Below are 17,874 nucleotides of genomic sequence, written 5' to 3'. Positions count from 1 at the left end.
AGGGGATGTGGTTCAAGACCACCTTAAAAACCTGAATGTGCACAAGTCCATGGGACCTGATGAAATCCATCCATGGGTATTGAAGGAGCTGGCAAATGAAGTTGAAGTGGAGACCCCATAGCAGCCTTCCAGTACCTGAAGGGGGCCTACAGGGATATTGGAGAGGGACTCTTCACTAGGGACTGTAGAGACAGGACAAGGGGTAATGGGTTAAAACTTAAACAGGGGAAGTTTAGATTGGATATAAGGAAGAAGTTCTTTACTGTAAGGGTGGTGAGGCACTGGAATGGATTGCCCAGGGAGGTTGTGAATGTGCCATCCCTGGCGGTATTCAAGGCCAGATTGAACAGAGCCTTGGGTGACATGGTTTAGTGTGAGGTGTCCCTGCCCGTGGCAGGGGGGTTGGAACTAGATGATCTTGAGGTCCTTTCCAACCCTAACTATTCTATGATTCTATGTTTCTTTGAATTCAAATGTCAGAATGATGAAAATTCTGAGTTAATCCAATAAAATAAATGAACAGAGAAGCTGAGTGTCAGGACTGTGCTGGGAGGAGCCTGAAGTTTGAAAACACATGATACCTAAATATTTTAGAGCCTGACCAGTCTGTGTTCTCATCATTAAAAAGTGCATCAATGGAAGGATTTTAGGAAATGAAAAACCTCTTTGTCTTCTATCTTGCTGCCATTGACAATTTACCTTGATCTTAACCAGTGCCTCATGGTCAAAAACACAGTGACATCATTCATTGAATATATGGTGTTTTATATTTCATTCTTTCTTTTAAACTCTTGAACATATTACATAAATTCCATTTCCATACGTAGAGCACAGAATTCCATTCGTCTCTACTGTTATGCAACCCCTAAAACTGTCTGTGGTAGCCATACCACTTCAGTCAAAGATATTATTCATACACAGGGTTATTACAGATGCATCGGGGTAGTGGCAGAGACTGACAGGGTTTAAATGATGTGCGAGAAGGTAGTGCAGGATAGATGAAAATTTCAAGTAGTATAACATTGTGAGTCAGTTCTCTAAGTGTTAAAAGTTCTCTGGTATAAATTCCCTTGCAAAGGTTAGAAAGACTTCAAATTTGGCCACCTGCAGCTGAAAGTAAAGAAACAGTCTGCAATCAAAATACATGACTTTAATACCTTGTAAATGGATATTAATTTAAATGCTTCTATGGCATGTTATTTTAGAGGTGAGCTGTGGGCTTCCCTGGTGATTTTTCCAGCATTATAAGTGCCCCTGACTAAAGCAAGTAGCTTGTAATGAATGACAACTTTAAAGTAAAGCGAGATTGCGACCTGCTGTTACAGCTGGTAAAAAGGAAAGGCAACTTATTTAATCCTTTTTTTTTCTCACACAACTTAGCAGTTGAAAAACTGACCCAAAACTTGTGATAAAACCAAGTACTTTCTGAAAGTTACCTTTTTCTATTGCAGTCCATTTGATAGTGCAATTATGAAATAGTATTTTTACTTGATTAAAATTCTTAGGTACTTTCATTTTCTTTGAAAACATATATTCCCCTTAGCACCTCGCAGAAGAACAAGGTTAGATTCTTTGGAAGGGAAAAAAAGGAAAGAATTTACCCTACACAAGACAAAGAGTAAAGTGCTCTTTGAAAATTGAATAGTTTTTTAGGATCCTAAAATACTTGCCTCCTCGCCTGAATATTCCCCTTTTGCTGGTAAAGGAGCAAGAGGGCTGTGGAAACTCTGTTCAAAACATATCCCCACGCCTATTTTTCTGTATCCAGTGCCCCTGAGATCAGTCACAAAGTGAAGTTTACACCAAGTCACTGGGGTAGACATATTTTACAGCCCTTAAGACAGATTGCCAAATGGTTCACCACCTTTCAAAAAAATGCAAATGTTGGACTCTGTGACTTCTGCATTGTCAACAGCAAATGTTCAAAAGCATATGTCAGGCTTACAAAAGAGCAATTTTCATAATAGGAGTTGAAAAACGACATATAATTCACAAGCAGTATTCTACTGGTTTTCAGGATATTAGAGATCATATTTTCAAGCTTCACTTGGAAGGACCAGAATAAAAAGTCCTTATCTTTAAAAACGTATTTGCTTATAAATTAATGAAGATAATAGTGTTTTAAGAAAGACATTAAATATGAGATTTATGATGAATTCACACATAATGACAAATGATATTCAGTGTTTCTCTTGGTTTTGTATTTCACAGAAAGTTATTTTGACATATTATCAGAAACAAAGGATTCCTTTTCTGGAAATTAAGAATTATGTGAGACTCTGGATTCCCAATGAAGTGCTTCTTAAGTACTTTGAATAAGGCTTGTAAAATATGAATCTGGTCTTTTTGTTATGAATAGTTATAATAGCCATTATTAAGAGTATTTCAAATAAAAGAGTAAAAATATCATCTTCTTCCCCTCATCGCATAAAATAAGTTGAAGGTTAGATTTGGAAGTGCTTGCTGCATTAGTCAGAGGAAGGAAGAAATCATAATGCTTTTTTGTGTTATCATATCAGTCATTGCTGTTGCAGCTTTTCGACCTGTTGTCATGCCCAATCTTCAGACCCCATGGAGGCACCAGAACAGTAATAGTTTGTCTTGCTTAGTCTACCTCCAGAAAAGAAATAATCTGAACCTCATGCACAGTTTTATATTCTGTGTAGCAGGTTTCCGCTGTGTTGACTGTTGCTGACCAGAACCACGGCAAAATTTTATGGGGAGTGGACCACTCTTGGCAAAGTGCAAAAGCAGAATCTTCGTATAGCCTCCCAATTTGGTATGTGCTTGAGAATAAAGAGATTGATTTTATTATTATTAAGTACATTATTTTGAAAATTCAAATTCAATAATTTTGTAAAATAACAAGACAATTATAATACAATTGACCATGCACCCAGTGGCTGCATAAAGAGCAATGTATTGAGAAACCATCACTACAGAAGAAAAAGTAGCAATATAATTAACCCACCATAAATAGGAACAGGTATCCAAACATTATCTGGCTTCCTTTTACTTTCCTCCTTCTAACTTGCAGCAAAGATTTATAAATGTGAGTTTTAAAAGCATTTCCCCAGCACTTCTTGATAGTAATTCTGTTCACCATTACTGACAATACCTCAGCATCAGTACAGAATATATAAGAGTGCTGGTTCTTTGTATCCCTCTCCTTTTGATCACTGCTCCTCTAAATAACATAGGAGATTGCCAAGATTTTGCTTTAGTGTCAATTTATCACAAAGAAAGCACTATTGTTTCTTACTGGTTAGAAATGATGCATTACTGTTGAAGTCTAATTTTATACCACAACTGTTGCTAAAATGCAGTGTTACTAGACTGGATTTCAGCATGTTTCTCATAGGCTGCATAGAATAATAAAATTTATTCACTGATCTGTTGGCATTTAAAAATTCCTTAAAATGTGCAAGGTCATATTGACATCACATCTTTGAATTGTAGTGTCTCTCAGTAACTTTGTTTGGGTTTTTTTTTTTTGTTTTGGTTTGGTTTTTCTGATTTCCATGCCTTCCCCAATTTTTAAGGCTGTTCTCTCACTGCATAGTTTTCAGAGGAAGACAACTCTTTCACATGTTATGGCCCAGTACATGTCATGGAAACCAAAATCCAGCAACATTCTCAACGAAAGCATCTGCTATTTGGCTACAGTACTTAGCTTTAACCTCTTTGCACATGAAATTATCCAGTGAATGCCTGAAACTTTAAAAGCAAAGTAATTAACATGAAATCAAAACTAAATACTGACTAAATACATGAAAAGTGCAAAGCTAAATAAACAGACAAACAAAGAGGAAGTACAGGACAGTTTCTCTTTCGAAGTTTTGATTTCTGGTTACCAGATCATTGCACACAGCATTAAGAAATCTCCAGGGAAAGTATTAATTTTATTTCTAAGAATATGCCTATGCTAAGTCCAAGGTATAGGGATTAATGCAATATGGGTAGCTGAAATAGGTATGTAAAATTCATTTCACTTTACACATATTTAAAAGTTCAGTTGCCCCAGTTAAAAGATTAAGAAAATATGAGTTATATCAAAATAGACACTTTTTTCTTATTATTGCTAAAAGGTTATTTTGCTATCCTCTCCAAACCCACATAATGCAAGTGCAGATATAATATATATTTTCCTTATCTCCCTATAAGTAGTATTTCAATTGTACATGAAATTGCAGAAATTGCAAATGTAAAAGCATTAATTAATTTTTATTTCTGTCTGTTTTTTTCTCTCATAAAATGCTAGCAAACTAAAGTGATTAGAAGCTTGTCATTTAATTGCCACTGTCTTCTGTGAAGTTTCACATACAGTCAGCAACAGTCATTTAATTGCTACTCTCTTCTGTGAAATTTCACATGTAGTCAGCAACAGTCAAAAAGCATGTTATACGCATAATATCATACATCTTCATTGGCAATAAAAGCCTACTGATGCAATATTTTCAACCTTCACAAAGTTTAAACACTGAGTATCTTGAACATTTTGCTTAAAATGAGAATATAAAGAATTATTGTTTAACATGACATATAACAGTGTCTATGATAAGGAGGCACAGAAAGGAAGCTGTCCTTAATTAGAAATGGAGATATATGATCAGAAATTGATTTGAGAAATCACAAGCTTTCCTGACAGTGTGTAGTTTCTCCTTTGAAATACTTAATCTGTATCTTTGAGTTCAAGTGTGTGAGAGAACTCAGTAAGTCAAACTTAGTAAGTTTGACCTTATCAACTAAGCCCAGCTGAGAAAATGCAGGGTAGAATGCATTTGAAACGTGTGTCAAAGCCAAAAAATTAAAAAAAAAAATCTCAGAAATAGATATTCATAAAGGAGAGGCTAAACACTTGTCAGAGAATGACTTCTTCACAAATTGTTTGGTCAAAGCTATGATAATTTGTGGAAATGCAGTCTTTTTTTTTTCTGGCTATATAATAATTTCCTTTTCTGAAGTCAGAAAGTAAAATTAAATATTCAGGTTAGTTGAAAACAACACTTTTGCTTTTATCCAGTTATCTTCCAAGCCCTTCCAAGAACTCCAGAATTCTTTCCTCAACTTCCCTGCTCTGCTATAAATTAAGAAAAATTACAGTGAACAAATGTTGTCACACTTCATTGCTAAACTCGTATAAAGTAATGGACAAGTAATGTGGTCTACATTTTTTCTTTTTTTAATTGAAAAAAAACTAGTCAAGGTCAAACCTTTGTTAGTAAACACAGACTTTTTTGTGAAACTTTTTTCAAAACCTTTTTTTGAGTTCAAGATGAAATATATGACTTGAAACAAATAAAAGCTCCAAATCTTGCGTCCTTTTTTCAGACATTCTATTGATTAGAACACTGCCCAGGCAGTGATAAACTGAAGTATAAATCATTGCCCAATTTAGACATAGACTGGAACATTAATATCTAGCTTCTATCATGAATGCCTCAAAAAATTTAATTATCCTGCTCCATTCCAACAAACATTTACTTATTTATAAAGAGTGAATGAATTCAGCTGAGGGAATGACATCATAACTTCACGCATTTGAATCAGATAGAACATCTGTTTGTAAATGTATCTTATCCATCATAAGGAAGTGCATTACCTAACAACACATGGACTATGAAGACAGGTTGAGACAGTTGAGGTAGTTCAGCATGGAGAAGGCTCAAAGGAGACCGTATAGAAGTCTTTCAGTACCTAAAGGGGGCCTAAAAATAATTTGTAGAGTGACTTTTTACAAGGACATGTAGTAATAAGACAAAGGTGAATGGCTTAAGATGAGAGAGGATAGATTTAGATTAGACATTTGGAAGAAATTCTTTACTATGAGGGGGGTGAGAGGTTGCTCAGAGAAGTTGTGGATGCCCTATCCCTGGCAGTGTTCAAGAGCAGGCTGGACAGGGATTTGAGCAACCTGGTCTAGGGGAAAGTGTCCCTGCCTCTGGCAGGGAGGCTGAAAGTATATGATCCTTAAGGTCCCTCCCAAGACAAACCATTCTTGATATGATATGATATGAAGAAAAAGCAAGCTTTGCTTGTCCTTGTCATATAATCATAGAATAATTAGGGTTGGAAAGGACCTTAAGGTAGTTCCAAACCCCCTGCCGTGGGCAGGGACACCTCACACTAAACCATGCCACCCAAGGCTCTGTTCAACCTGGCCTTGAACACTGCCAGGGATGGAGCATTCACAACTTCCCTGGGCAACCATTCCAGTGCCTCACCACCCTTACAGTAAAGAACTTCTTCCTTATATCCAATCTAAACTTCCCCTGTTTAAGTTTTAACCCATTACCCCTTGTCCTATCACTACAGTCCCTAGTGAAGAGTCCCTCTCCAATATCCCTGTAGGCCTCCTTCAGATACTGGAAGGCTGCTATGAGGTCTCCATGCTGCCTTCTTTTCTCTATGCTGAACAGCCCCAGTTTTCTCAGCCTGTCTTCTTATGAGAGGTGCTCCATACCCCTGATCATCCTCGTGGCCATCCTCTGGACTTGTTCCAACAGTTCCATGTCCTTTTTCTGTTGGGGACACCAGAACTGCACACAATACTCCAAGTGAGGTCTCATGAGAGACCAATGCCAATCATTTTGAAAAAAGTTGAAAAGAACTTTTACATTCTTATGTCACTAAAAATATTCTATTAAGTGTCTTAAATATATTTTAGAACATGGATCTCCATTCACGGTATTTATCACATTCTCCATCGTCTTAGAGCTTCCTGTGTAGTCCTTGTCACAATATAGTAGCTGGACTCCTGAATATGTGTATTTATTAATTTAGATAAGGCAAACAATATCAATCAAGAGATTTATAAACATTTAAATTCCAGAAGACTAGAATTCCATTAAAACTATCTGGCAGCTTTTGGCTGATAATATCTTTCCTCGAAAAATATAGTTTAAAGGAAATATATCTCCCTGTTGCTTATATCAGCAACTGCATATTTTAGAATATGAAGCACCTGTTAGCATGGACAGTATCTGATATTAATACATCACATTTTTCTTTGAAATCTGATATACCTGATAGATTGTAGATCAGTCCTTTCCTCACTGGAAACAGTGAAACCATTCCTCCTGTTGTTAAGATCACTCTTAATAGCACAAAAGGCCTCAACAAGAGAGAAATATGTAGTCCTAAGGAACCAGAAGGATTTAAAAAGTACTTACAAATGTTTGTGCCTCCTATATGCTTTGCGTATTCAGAACATGCAGACATTAGAGCCATCATATACAAGTGGTGGGTGACAGCAGGACAAGTATCTCTGCAAAAACAGGCAACTGTTGTTGCTGAATCCTTCTTATTTTAAAAAATGTCCAGGATCAAAGCTATTTATGAGACATATCCTGGTATGAGTTTCAGTTTGTATGTAGTACGTTACCTACAATATCATAAAAAAACATTCGCAGTATAAATAATGGGAAAGAGAATCATTATCTCTTTAAAGACCAGACTAATATAAACATTAGCAAAAGGAAAGATGGAAAAAGAAAAATAAATTCATAACTTTTTGAGGGGTTGTAAATTACATTTGCCTATGTTCTTAGGTTTTGATTTTCTCATAGAAGTCCTGCAGAGTATTATAGAAGGATGATATGTAACTGTTTCCATAGAGTTTAAAGGTGACCTTGGAACAGCTGTGATTAAACTAATAATAAAAAAAATCTCTATGGGATTCTATATTGTTTTCCCAGAATGATCACAATAGTAATACAGATGATGTATTTATTACTTAAGTTAAAAGAGATTTTCCTTTTTTGTAAGACAGCCTGGACATTTCACTGTACAAGACAAGGATCTGTTCTCTCTGATGCCAAAGAAGGCTCTCTCTGTGGGAGGTGTCATAGCTATCATTGAATCCTGATTGTGCATACATAGGAGAAACAAGCCTGATGTTGTTCTCTTCAATATTGATGGCAACATTCCCAGCAACTTAACAAGGCAGGAGCTGAGACAGGACCTACGCACTGCCTTTGTGGTTTTAGTTTACCTCAGCTCATGTCCCCTACTGAAAAAAAAAACCCTTGAACTTTAATGTCTATAAATCCCAGAGGACCCATTCCTATATAGCAAGGTAAAATCCAGTTATGCACACCCAGTAATATACAAATGCACTCATCAGGTTTTTACTGAACATGCCAGCCATAGAATAGGCATGGAAATCTATAGTTGGCAGATCATCCACTAGCAGATATTTGTCAGTAGTTATTGAGAGATAAGATATTTATGAGAATAAAATTATTGGTGTCAGCACACAAACTTTAAAATCAAAGGTAACCAGTCTAAAAGAGCCTTTGTGCAGAATCACATTGCAGACAATAATAACTGACAAAAGTAAATTCATCCTTTCTAGGTCAGCTATGTCCCTTAGAGCAGACAAAATGATACGTGTTTACGGAATCTGTGAATTGTAAATTGGTTAAGACAAGATAGCCTAGTGTTTCACCAAAAAATTTTTTTGCTATCTCCAGCTTCCACAGGTGTGAAATAGCTCCAATTCAACCTTGACTTTTCATGCCAGCAGTCTATGTTATTTGAGATTGTCATGGGTTCAGAAGTAGCAGTCATTTTTCTCCTTCTTGGTAGCTGGTGCAGTGCTGTATTTTGACTTTCAGGCTGAGAATGGTTGCTGATAGCAAGTAGGTTTTGAGTTACTGCTCAAATGTTTGTTTTATTCAAGGCCTTTTTCTGAGCTCATGCTCTGCCAGGGAGGAGGGGAAGCAGGGAGGAAGGAGAGACAGGACACCTGACCCAGGCTAGCCAAAGAGGTATTCCATACCATAGCACATCATACCCAGGATGTAACAGGGAGAAACCCGGAGGGGCTGGAGCTCTGGGGGGATGGAGGAGTTATTGGTCAGCGCTCAGTCAGGCAGGGTGGGGTGAGTTATGGGTCGGTGGCTGGTGAGGTGTTGTATTCTCTTCACTTGTTATTGGCTTTATCATTGTAGTTTGTAGTAGTAATGGAAGTAGTGATTTGTTTTGTGCCTTAGTTATGAAACCGTTCTTATCTCAACCCGTGGGGGCTACATTCTTTGGATTCTTCTTCCTAACTCTCCGGGAGTTGGGGGAGCAAGGGGGGGAGTGAGTGAACAAACTGTGTGTGGACTTGGTTTAAACCACGACAGAGATGCAAGACAATTTCTTCCCTAATGGGAAAGCTTCTCTATTAGCTGTATGATGAGAAATTCTGGTCATATTTGCATGGTACCCCCTGCACTCTCTATGGAGTATGTTGATGTGTAGAAAAGATAATGAATTGCAATTTAAGCTTAGAAAACACCATAAAGTCTAGTATTGAACATATACTAGACTTTATATACTACTACTGAACATATACATGTCATAATACTGAGTTAAAACTAAGTGTTCTTTTTGAACTGACTTCTGAAAATGCTAAGTGATTCCAAAACATTTTGAATGGCAAACAGCTTTACTTTGAGCTGAAATATCAGCTTATGAGGATGAGCAAGGGTATTACAATCATTGCTTTTTAGTTGCTCTGAGCACTCTCTTAGTTTTTTAATCTGACTCACATCAAGCATTGGATTCTTTTTGCTTTAACTTTTTATGAACACCAGACAATCATGAAAAGCACAGTAGCCTTTACAGGCATTTCAGAGTTGATAGCTCTATTCTCTGTGCATAAACAAATACAATATCAGTTATAAAATTCCAAGTATCACATCAGTCACGTTTTTTTAAAATGTCTGCTCAAAAAATTCAAGTGATTTCAGACTTTACTACAATGTTGAGATAGAGTCAAACAGCATCCTTTGTAGACACAACAACGAACAAAATATGATTGTGTAATATGAAGTTCAACAGGGGCATACTAGGATCAGAACATGCTATCGTGTAGGTAACAGTGATGTAAGTACAGGGAGGACTGAGTATTCTGTATGGTTTGCCATTTGGCTTGGTTTCATTCTTCCAGTCTAACGTGGCTAATATGTTACCTTACTGGTTCACTTTTGTTTGAATTATCCTGAGGTACACATAGGTCTTCCAGTGTTGACACTGAGAAATTGCAATTATTATTGAGTTGGACTTGGATACGTTTCATTACACTGATATTTATTTTTCTCTCCTGAACTGCAATATATAGCTGTTGTCTTCAGCTCAGAACACACCAAAGTTTTTAAAGAACTTGAGCATATTACTGAAGTCACATTGCAATAAATCTAATAAATTGCACCTGTGGACTCCTCACCGGTTTATTTATATACTGTATCACAGGTTATTAATGGAAAACAACCCACTGTGATACAACATTCTTGTTTACAGTGAGATGCTGGTAGTGACAGCAGGAATATAAAATATAAAATCAACAGGGAACACAGAACTAATAAAAAGACAAGGGTCTATAAAGCAGAAAAAAAACCAAAGCCAATCGAAACCCAAAGCCAACTGTGAAGGCAAAAATAAAATAAAATAAATTTCCACCATAAAACAATCAAAATCTGGAGTATATTTATAGATACCAGGGAGCACAAATACCCACTGAGTCTGAATATTTATGGGTGTCAAGAAATCTGTAAGCTATTCAGAATCAAAACTTAATCAGCAGGACATATCTCCCTCAAAAGCTGGTTATGTCTACTTCAGTAAAGGAAAAAAAAAAGGAAAGAGAAAAGAGAAGAAAAAAGAGAAAAAAAAAAACCAAACAAAAACCCAACCACCCAGTGAGAAAATTTTTATGTGTAAAGAAAAAAGATTTTTTGTTTTGTTTTGTTTTAAGGAAGAAACTGTGAAGTTTTTGAAAATGTTTGGAGTTGTTATTCCCTTTAAAATTGTTTTTAGGTGAACATCTGGTACCTTTACAGCTATGCTGATGCATGTATTGGGTAGATGCCATGAATATATTAACATTCAATTGCTCAGAGTCACAAGTTTTCTTTGTGATCACAAGAGAAAAATATCACCTGAGGAAAGAAAGAGAACCTGAAGTGGTGAGGATTATTTTATATATTTCATATTAAATTCCATAGAATGTACTCTATAGATGTCTGCAGAGCTCCTTGTTGTTATATAATTCTCCTCATGACACATTGTATCGTACTTCTCTATATCTGTATTTGGTTTCACCTTAATTTCAAAGGATTTGTCAGAAAAAAACATAAAACCAGAAAACACTGGTAGGGTTGGAAAAGGCTGAAATTTGGTATAAAACATGGACTGTGGGATTGAACGCATCCTCAGCAAGTTTGCCAATGACATCAAGCTGTGTGGTTTGGTTGATATGCTGTGGGGAAGGAATGCCATCCAGAGGAACCTTGACATGCTTGAGAGCTAGGACAATGCCAGTCCCATGGAGTTCAACCAAGCCAAGTGCAAGGTCATACACCTGGGTCGGAGCAATCCCAGGCACAGCTACAGGTTGGTCAGAGAAGAGAATCAGAGCAGCCCTGCAGAGAAGGACTTGGGAGTGTTAGTCAATGAGAAAATGAACATGAGCCAGCAATGTGCACTCACAGCCCAGAAAGCCAACTGTATCCTGGGATGCATCAAAAGGAGCGTGACCAGCAGGTCAAAGGAGGTGATCCTGCCTCTCTACTCGCTCTTGTGAGACCTCACTTGGAGTATTGTGTACAGTTCTGGTGTCCTCAATATAAAAAGGACATGGAACTGTTGGAACAGGTCCAGAGGATGGCCACGAGGATGATCAGGGGACTGGAGCACCTCCCTTATGAAGACAGGCTGAGAAAGTTGTGGTTGTTCAGACTGGAGAAGAGAAGGCAGCATGGAGACCTCATAGCAGCCTTCCAGTATCTGAAGGGGGCCTATAAGGATGCTGGGTAATGATTATTGATCGCTGTAGTGACAGGACAAAGGGTAATGGGTTAAAACTTAAACAAGAGAAGTTTAGATTAGATATATGGAAGAAGTTCTTTATTGTGAGGGTGGTAAGGCACTGGAATGGGTTGCCCAGGGAGGTTGTGAATGCTCCATCCCTGGCAGTGTTCAAGGCGAGGATGGACAGAGCCTTGGGTGGTATGGTTCAGTGTGAGGTGTCCCTGCCTGTGGCAGGGGGTTTGGAACTATACGATCTTAAGGTCCTTTCCAACCCTAACCATTCTATGGTTCTATAAGGCACATAGTGAATTCCTAATCTCACACTGAAGTGCCTCTTTACCTTTAGGTCATAGTAAAATAGTACATTCCTGGAATAAAGCAAGCTTATACATCACTCTGTTCAGAGAACATTGCCAGGAAGAGATTAACAGTCCTGAGAGCTGAAGATGGGTGAAACAGTTCATGCTTTTTTGCCATCAAGCAAGAATAGAAAGAGAAATAAGTAAGAGAAAAATGTTACTGGTAGCTCTTGAGAATCCAGTCCTGCTTATCCTCCTGTGAACCGAGATTCTGTGATTTATACAATAAAATCCTTGATACGATTTCCCCATCCCTCAGACTTATTCCACCATTCATGCACCAAGGAACTGTGCAATCTCTCTGAAAATTTAATCTGCCCATAACAACAATGTAGCTTGTTTCAGACTAGAAGGAATCACACCGGACCCGTTTCCATAAAAGTGGGCTCTTCAGGAGTGGGAAGGTTTCATAATGTAAACAGCATTCCCTTCTTCTGATTCTGGCTGTCTATTGTAAAATATAATAAACAGGTACTGCTCTCTAGTTACTGACCTGCTGCATTAATTCTCTGCACTATGCAATAAGGTTAAACAAGACAACCAGCTCCCCAGGAGCTCCATATCTTGTGGGTAATTTCACTGGGTGTCTACTTCGTGTGGATGCTTTTTGGCATTCTGCAGTTCTATCAGGGAGTATTCCTGTATCATTAGTTTTTTCTTCAGGGTTTGTTTTTGTTTTGGTTTGGGTTGGGATTTTTTGTTTGGTCTTTTTTTTCTTTTTTTTCTTTTTTTTCTTTTTTTTTTTTCCTTTTCCCTCCTTTGCATTCTGAGAAACAAAATACAAAATTTTTAGGAAATCTAAAGTAGAGAACCGTGTGTTATTTTTTTCAGCTAAAGGGAATCATCATTGTTACAAATAGCTTTAGTTTATGTGTCACTGTCCTCCTCACCCCTCCTAATGAGCACAGGTATCTGATTTATTCACTTCTTTCTGGGTTTAAAGTCATTGACTGTAGCAGTTGCAGTGAAAGTGATATATAGCCATGCTCGACCCTAGTGAGATTTTCCAAGGAGATTATCAGCCTTCTTGCATGTTTTAAGGAAAATCTTCTCTGAATTTTATAGTAAGCAACAATCCTCTTTTTTATTTCCTATGCACCTGTATGCAACCAACCTGTTCAAGGCTGATTAATATTCACAATCTAAGTATTATATGTTAAGATGATAAGTATCATCTGGTCCCTTGCCACTCTACCAAATACCCTACTGTCTTCAGCAGGTCGTGGAAATTAACTGATCTGATCCAGAGCAGTTATTTCTTTCATTTGCCTCAGGATAGTGTTCATATTGAGTGTAACCTACACTTTGTTCCACTTCATACAATATGTATTGCTCAGAATATAAAATTATGTATTTAATTCTCTGTAATAATTTTAATTGTTTGAAAAAGTAACAAATGAAACGCATTCTTGTCTGTTTTGTCTTAAGCAGTGCTATGCAAATTGAACTGCAAAATCAGTGTGACCACCTAATCTACAATGTTAAGCTATTTTAATTTATGATCAACATTTTTGCTTAGCTTATATGTGTCTGGTGCATTTAAAAAAAAAAAAAAAAAGAAGCATTTACAAAGGACAATGGTCCCTGGAGACAAAATATCTCATTTTCAATTCAGCTGGCAAGAGTACTAATTGCGTTATCACATATTCAGCAACATTCAGCAGCGTTATTTATTCATTCATCCTTAAGACTCAGGGTGTCTGGCAGGTCACTGCCAATAAGCCCTACATTGAGAATCTCAGATGATGTTATACAAAGAAAATTAGATGTAGAGCTGCTTGAAAAAAAACCTCTCACAATGAAACTAAACCTCTGAGATATGCCTCTTTGCTAGCTTCATGACTTACAGAAAAAATTACTTGTCTCTATGAACAAAACAAAACAACCCCCCCCATCCCCCTACCCCAACTTCTATAAGCAAAAAAAGATAAAGTAGGAAAGAAAGTAAGAGAAAATATACAGGCTGATCTGCAAATCATAAAGCATGAGATTATAAAGGATGCAGAGGAGCCAAAGTCAACATGCTAAACAAGAACCTGCATCCCAAAATCTGATCCTCTGTCATGTGTGTTGTGTTCAGCTTCACTGATTCTGAGACAAGCCAGTGAAATTCAAAAGTAGTTTCAGCATTTTTTTTATGTTTCCTTTCTTTTCATTACATTTGGTGTTAAATTCAGGCCTGCATCTTTTACAGCATGGTGAGAGAAACTGGGAAAACAAGAAGGAAAGACAGAATTATGTCTACAGAATATCATGTAGTCATTGTTATTGTCTGTTCTGAGGAATAGGAGCTTCAACAATGTGCTGTTTAAAAAAGACAGGAACAAAACAAGACTCAAAGAATGAGTTTAAACAATGACAGTGTGTCCTGGGTTCAGCACTAGCTTTTTTTTTTCCCCTTCTTAGTAGCTGGTACAGCACTGCATTTTTGACTTTCAGCCTGGGAGCAACACTGATAACACCAATGTTTTTAGTTGCTGCTCAGTAATGTTTAGTCTGACTAAGGACTTTCTGAGCCTCATGCTCTGCCAGGGAGGAGGGGAAGCTGGGAGGAAGCTGAGACAGGACACCTGACCCAACTAACCAAAGAGGTATTCCATACCACAGCATGTCATACCCAGGATGCAGAACTGGTGGCAGTAACTTCCAAGGGCTAGATCACTGCTCAGGTCAGGCTGGGTATCGGTCAGTGGGTGGTGAGTGGTTGTGTTCTCTTCCCTTGTTATTTCCCTTATCATTATTATTATTGGTGGTGGCCGTAGTGGTTTGTGTTATACCTGAGTTACTGGACTGCTCTTATCTCAACCCATGGGAGTTACATTCTTTCGATTCTCCTCCCCATGCCTTCGGGAGATGGGGGGGAGGGGGGGGGTGTTGGGGGATGGAGGAAGCAGGGGGGAGTGAGAGAGCGACTGCATGGCTGATTTTATGGCTGGGCTTAAGCCACGACAATTCAGACAAACTGGTTTGAGTACAAGTGACACAGCAGACTGCAGCAGAGATCACTATGATTTCTCAAGTGTTCAGTTTCTCAACATGACTTTTTTATAAATCAGAATGGGCTGAGGAAGAGTAAAACCAAACTGGAATAGGCTGGGAGGAAATGGATTTTTTTTGGTGGAAAAGAGAAGCTGTAGCAAACCAGAAAAGTGAGGGGAAAACTAAAGCTAGAGCTAAAAGAGGATGAGATTTGAATTATCAGGGTAAGAAACCTGAGACTAAATCTGACACCTAGGTCCAATTCAGAGAGAAAACAGATATGGAACAAGTAAGGAAGAGATGACCTTATTAAAGTAGAGGGAAAAACAACAATAAGACCAGCATGGGAACTGAGAAATTACAAGTGATAGTTGTGTATCTAGAGCATGGAGAGGAAAGTTATGGTGTGAGAGAAAATTATGTCAGATCAAGAACATGAAAAGAGTATTGCACCCAATTGAGATAAAAATAGATTTTGCAAGAAAAAAAAATGCTAGATCTGGAACAAGAATAAGGCTACAGTGAGACAGGTATGTGCTGAGACTGCACAACATCCACTTTATGACAGCAGAGTCCTGCTAAAATGTTTGTCTCTGTCTTATAAGACCCCTTTAAGTACCAAAAGACTGCTCCTTCAAGCCTTCTCTTCTCCAGGCTGAACAGCCTCAGCTTTCTCAACCTTACTTCATAGGAGAGTTGTTCCAGCCCTCTGATCATTTTTGTCGTTCTCCTCTGAACTTGATCCAACAGGGCCATATCTTGAATCAAGAGGGTGAACTTGTAGTTGCCATTAACTGCTCACTGTCCCAGGAGGCAAAGGTCCCACTGGTGAGAAGTCATGGGACTGATCATGTCTATAACCTGATTCTCTGTGACAACAATTTTACCTTCTCACCTCATTTTCAGATGAGAATTCAGTTGCTGCACTCTGACACATTTAGATGTTAACATTAAAAGAAAACTATGTGATAGCTTGAGGTTGTAATGCAAAGTCCAAGTTCAGTGACATAATATTTTCCACATAAGGATACAGCTTATTCTGCTTTTTTGCTTCATTTTTTAATCTAGCCTTTTATTAGTTTTCAGGAAGTAGATCTTCAGCTGTTGTCAACAGTAACAGTTCTATTCATTTTAACAGTTCTTCATGATTCATTGCACGAAGCTGAAGGATGATGCATTTGAACAGACCTAATTTTTTCTTGTTTCTTTTTCTACATCCTCTGCAAGTTTGCCAGATATCATTACACTGCTCAGACCATCTTAGGTTCTTCTGCTGACTCAGCTGCTCATACTAAAGCTATAAGCACCAAAGATAATTTTTAACAAGAGATTCTTCTAACAGTCTCAGTGGTAATATTTCTACTCAGAGTTAGAACTCAGTCTTCCTTCAGGAAATTCAAGAAATTAAAGATAAGTTTTTCCATCTTTAAGGATGTATAGTGTTGGACTGTAATATTCATATTACATATTTAATAAGCTATTTATTTAATTATTAATCTATTAGTATTATCTTACTTTTCTAATGATAATTTTCTCTTTTCCTTTCATTACGTCCTTTTTTTCCTATTAAATTATAAAGTTGTTTGCTGTCAGATAAACTCTTTTCCAGACAGGTATTTTTAAAGTCTCATTAAAATAGCTCCTTACTTTCTTTCCCTAGAAAAAAAATATAACAAAGCAGGTTTTTTATGCTTTGACTAATACTTTGGCAATTCTTTTCTATTGGTGCCCTCCCCACACCCTCCCCAGTCCCCCCCCCCAGGTATATAATAAAGAGTATACAGTAATGACCTCATCAAAAAACCCTTAGAAACCACATCTCTAGCATGACTGAATTGACATGCATAAATATAGTCAAACAACATCCCTTCTAAGTAAAGCACTAGCTTAAAAGATAATTTTCTACTGACTATCTCAATGATACTATGTTCCTTCTCATTGTCACTGATTGTAGAATGCTGTTTCCTCTCTAATGAAGTGTGCCAAGCATTCCCTTTTTTTTCTCCTTTTTTTTTAAGCTGTATGAACTTGAATTTAGTTATATAAAACTGTACATAGTTGAGATTAATATCTTCTACCAAACTATTCAGAGTGGCTAGGTTAGTGAAATTGTACCTACTGCTGTTTAGTACTCCACCAATTTTTGCAATGTTACAAGTTATTGGTTTGGGTATTTTTTTAAATATTCCTGAGGAGGAGAGGATTATTATTATTTCACTAGTGGAAGCATTTCTGAGGCTTAGAAACTGTAAACACCAAGAGCCTGGACCTGGATATTAATTGAATTAAATTGAACTATACAGTATCCCTGCAACAATCCAAACTGCTGGACACAAATACTTTTTCTGGTGTTTGAGCAATAGGTTCAGATTTGTCACTCCGTACTCCACCCTCTCCCTCAGCATCCTCAATATGATCATAACTTAGCAATATCCTTTTTTTACTGTCTTAGCAACTCGTCTCTCAGCATTAGTTCAGTCTAACTTGACTAACAACTGTAGAATCCTTACACAATCTTTTTAGCATGCATGAAATCTTGCCATTAGTGGTCTTCACAGCAATGCAGTATGAGCTAAATTTGCTAAGTAGAAAAGAGTTCATTTTTCAAACAGACCCCCATGGGGATACTGTTTCTTCATAAGTGATGACTGAAAAGGCAATGAAACAGCTTAAACCAAGTGTTGTGTTTTGGCCTTATTCTATGTTACTAACAATAACAGCCTCAACAGACCTGAGC

This window comes from Melopsittacus undulatus, chromosome 4 (assembly GCF_012275295.1).
Source record: "Melopsittacus undulatus isolate bMelUnd1 chromosome 4, bMelUnd1.mat.Z, whole genome shotgun sequence".
Lineage (NCBI taxonomy): Eukaryota > Metazoa > Chordata > Aves > Psittaciformes > Psittaculidae > Melopsittacus > Melopsittacus undulatus.
Note: the sequence above shows the minus strand (reverse complement) of the source record.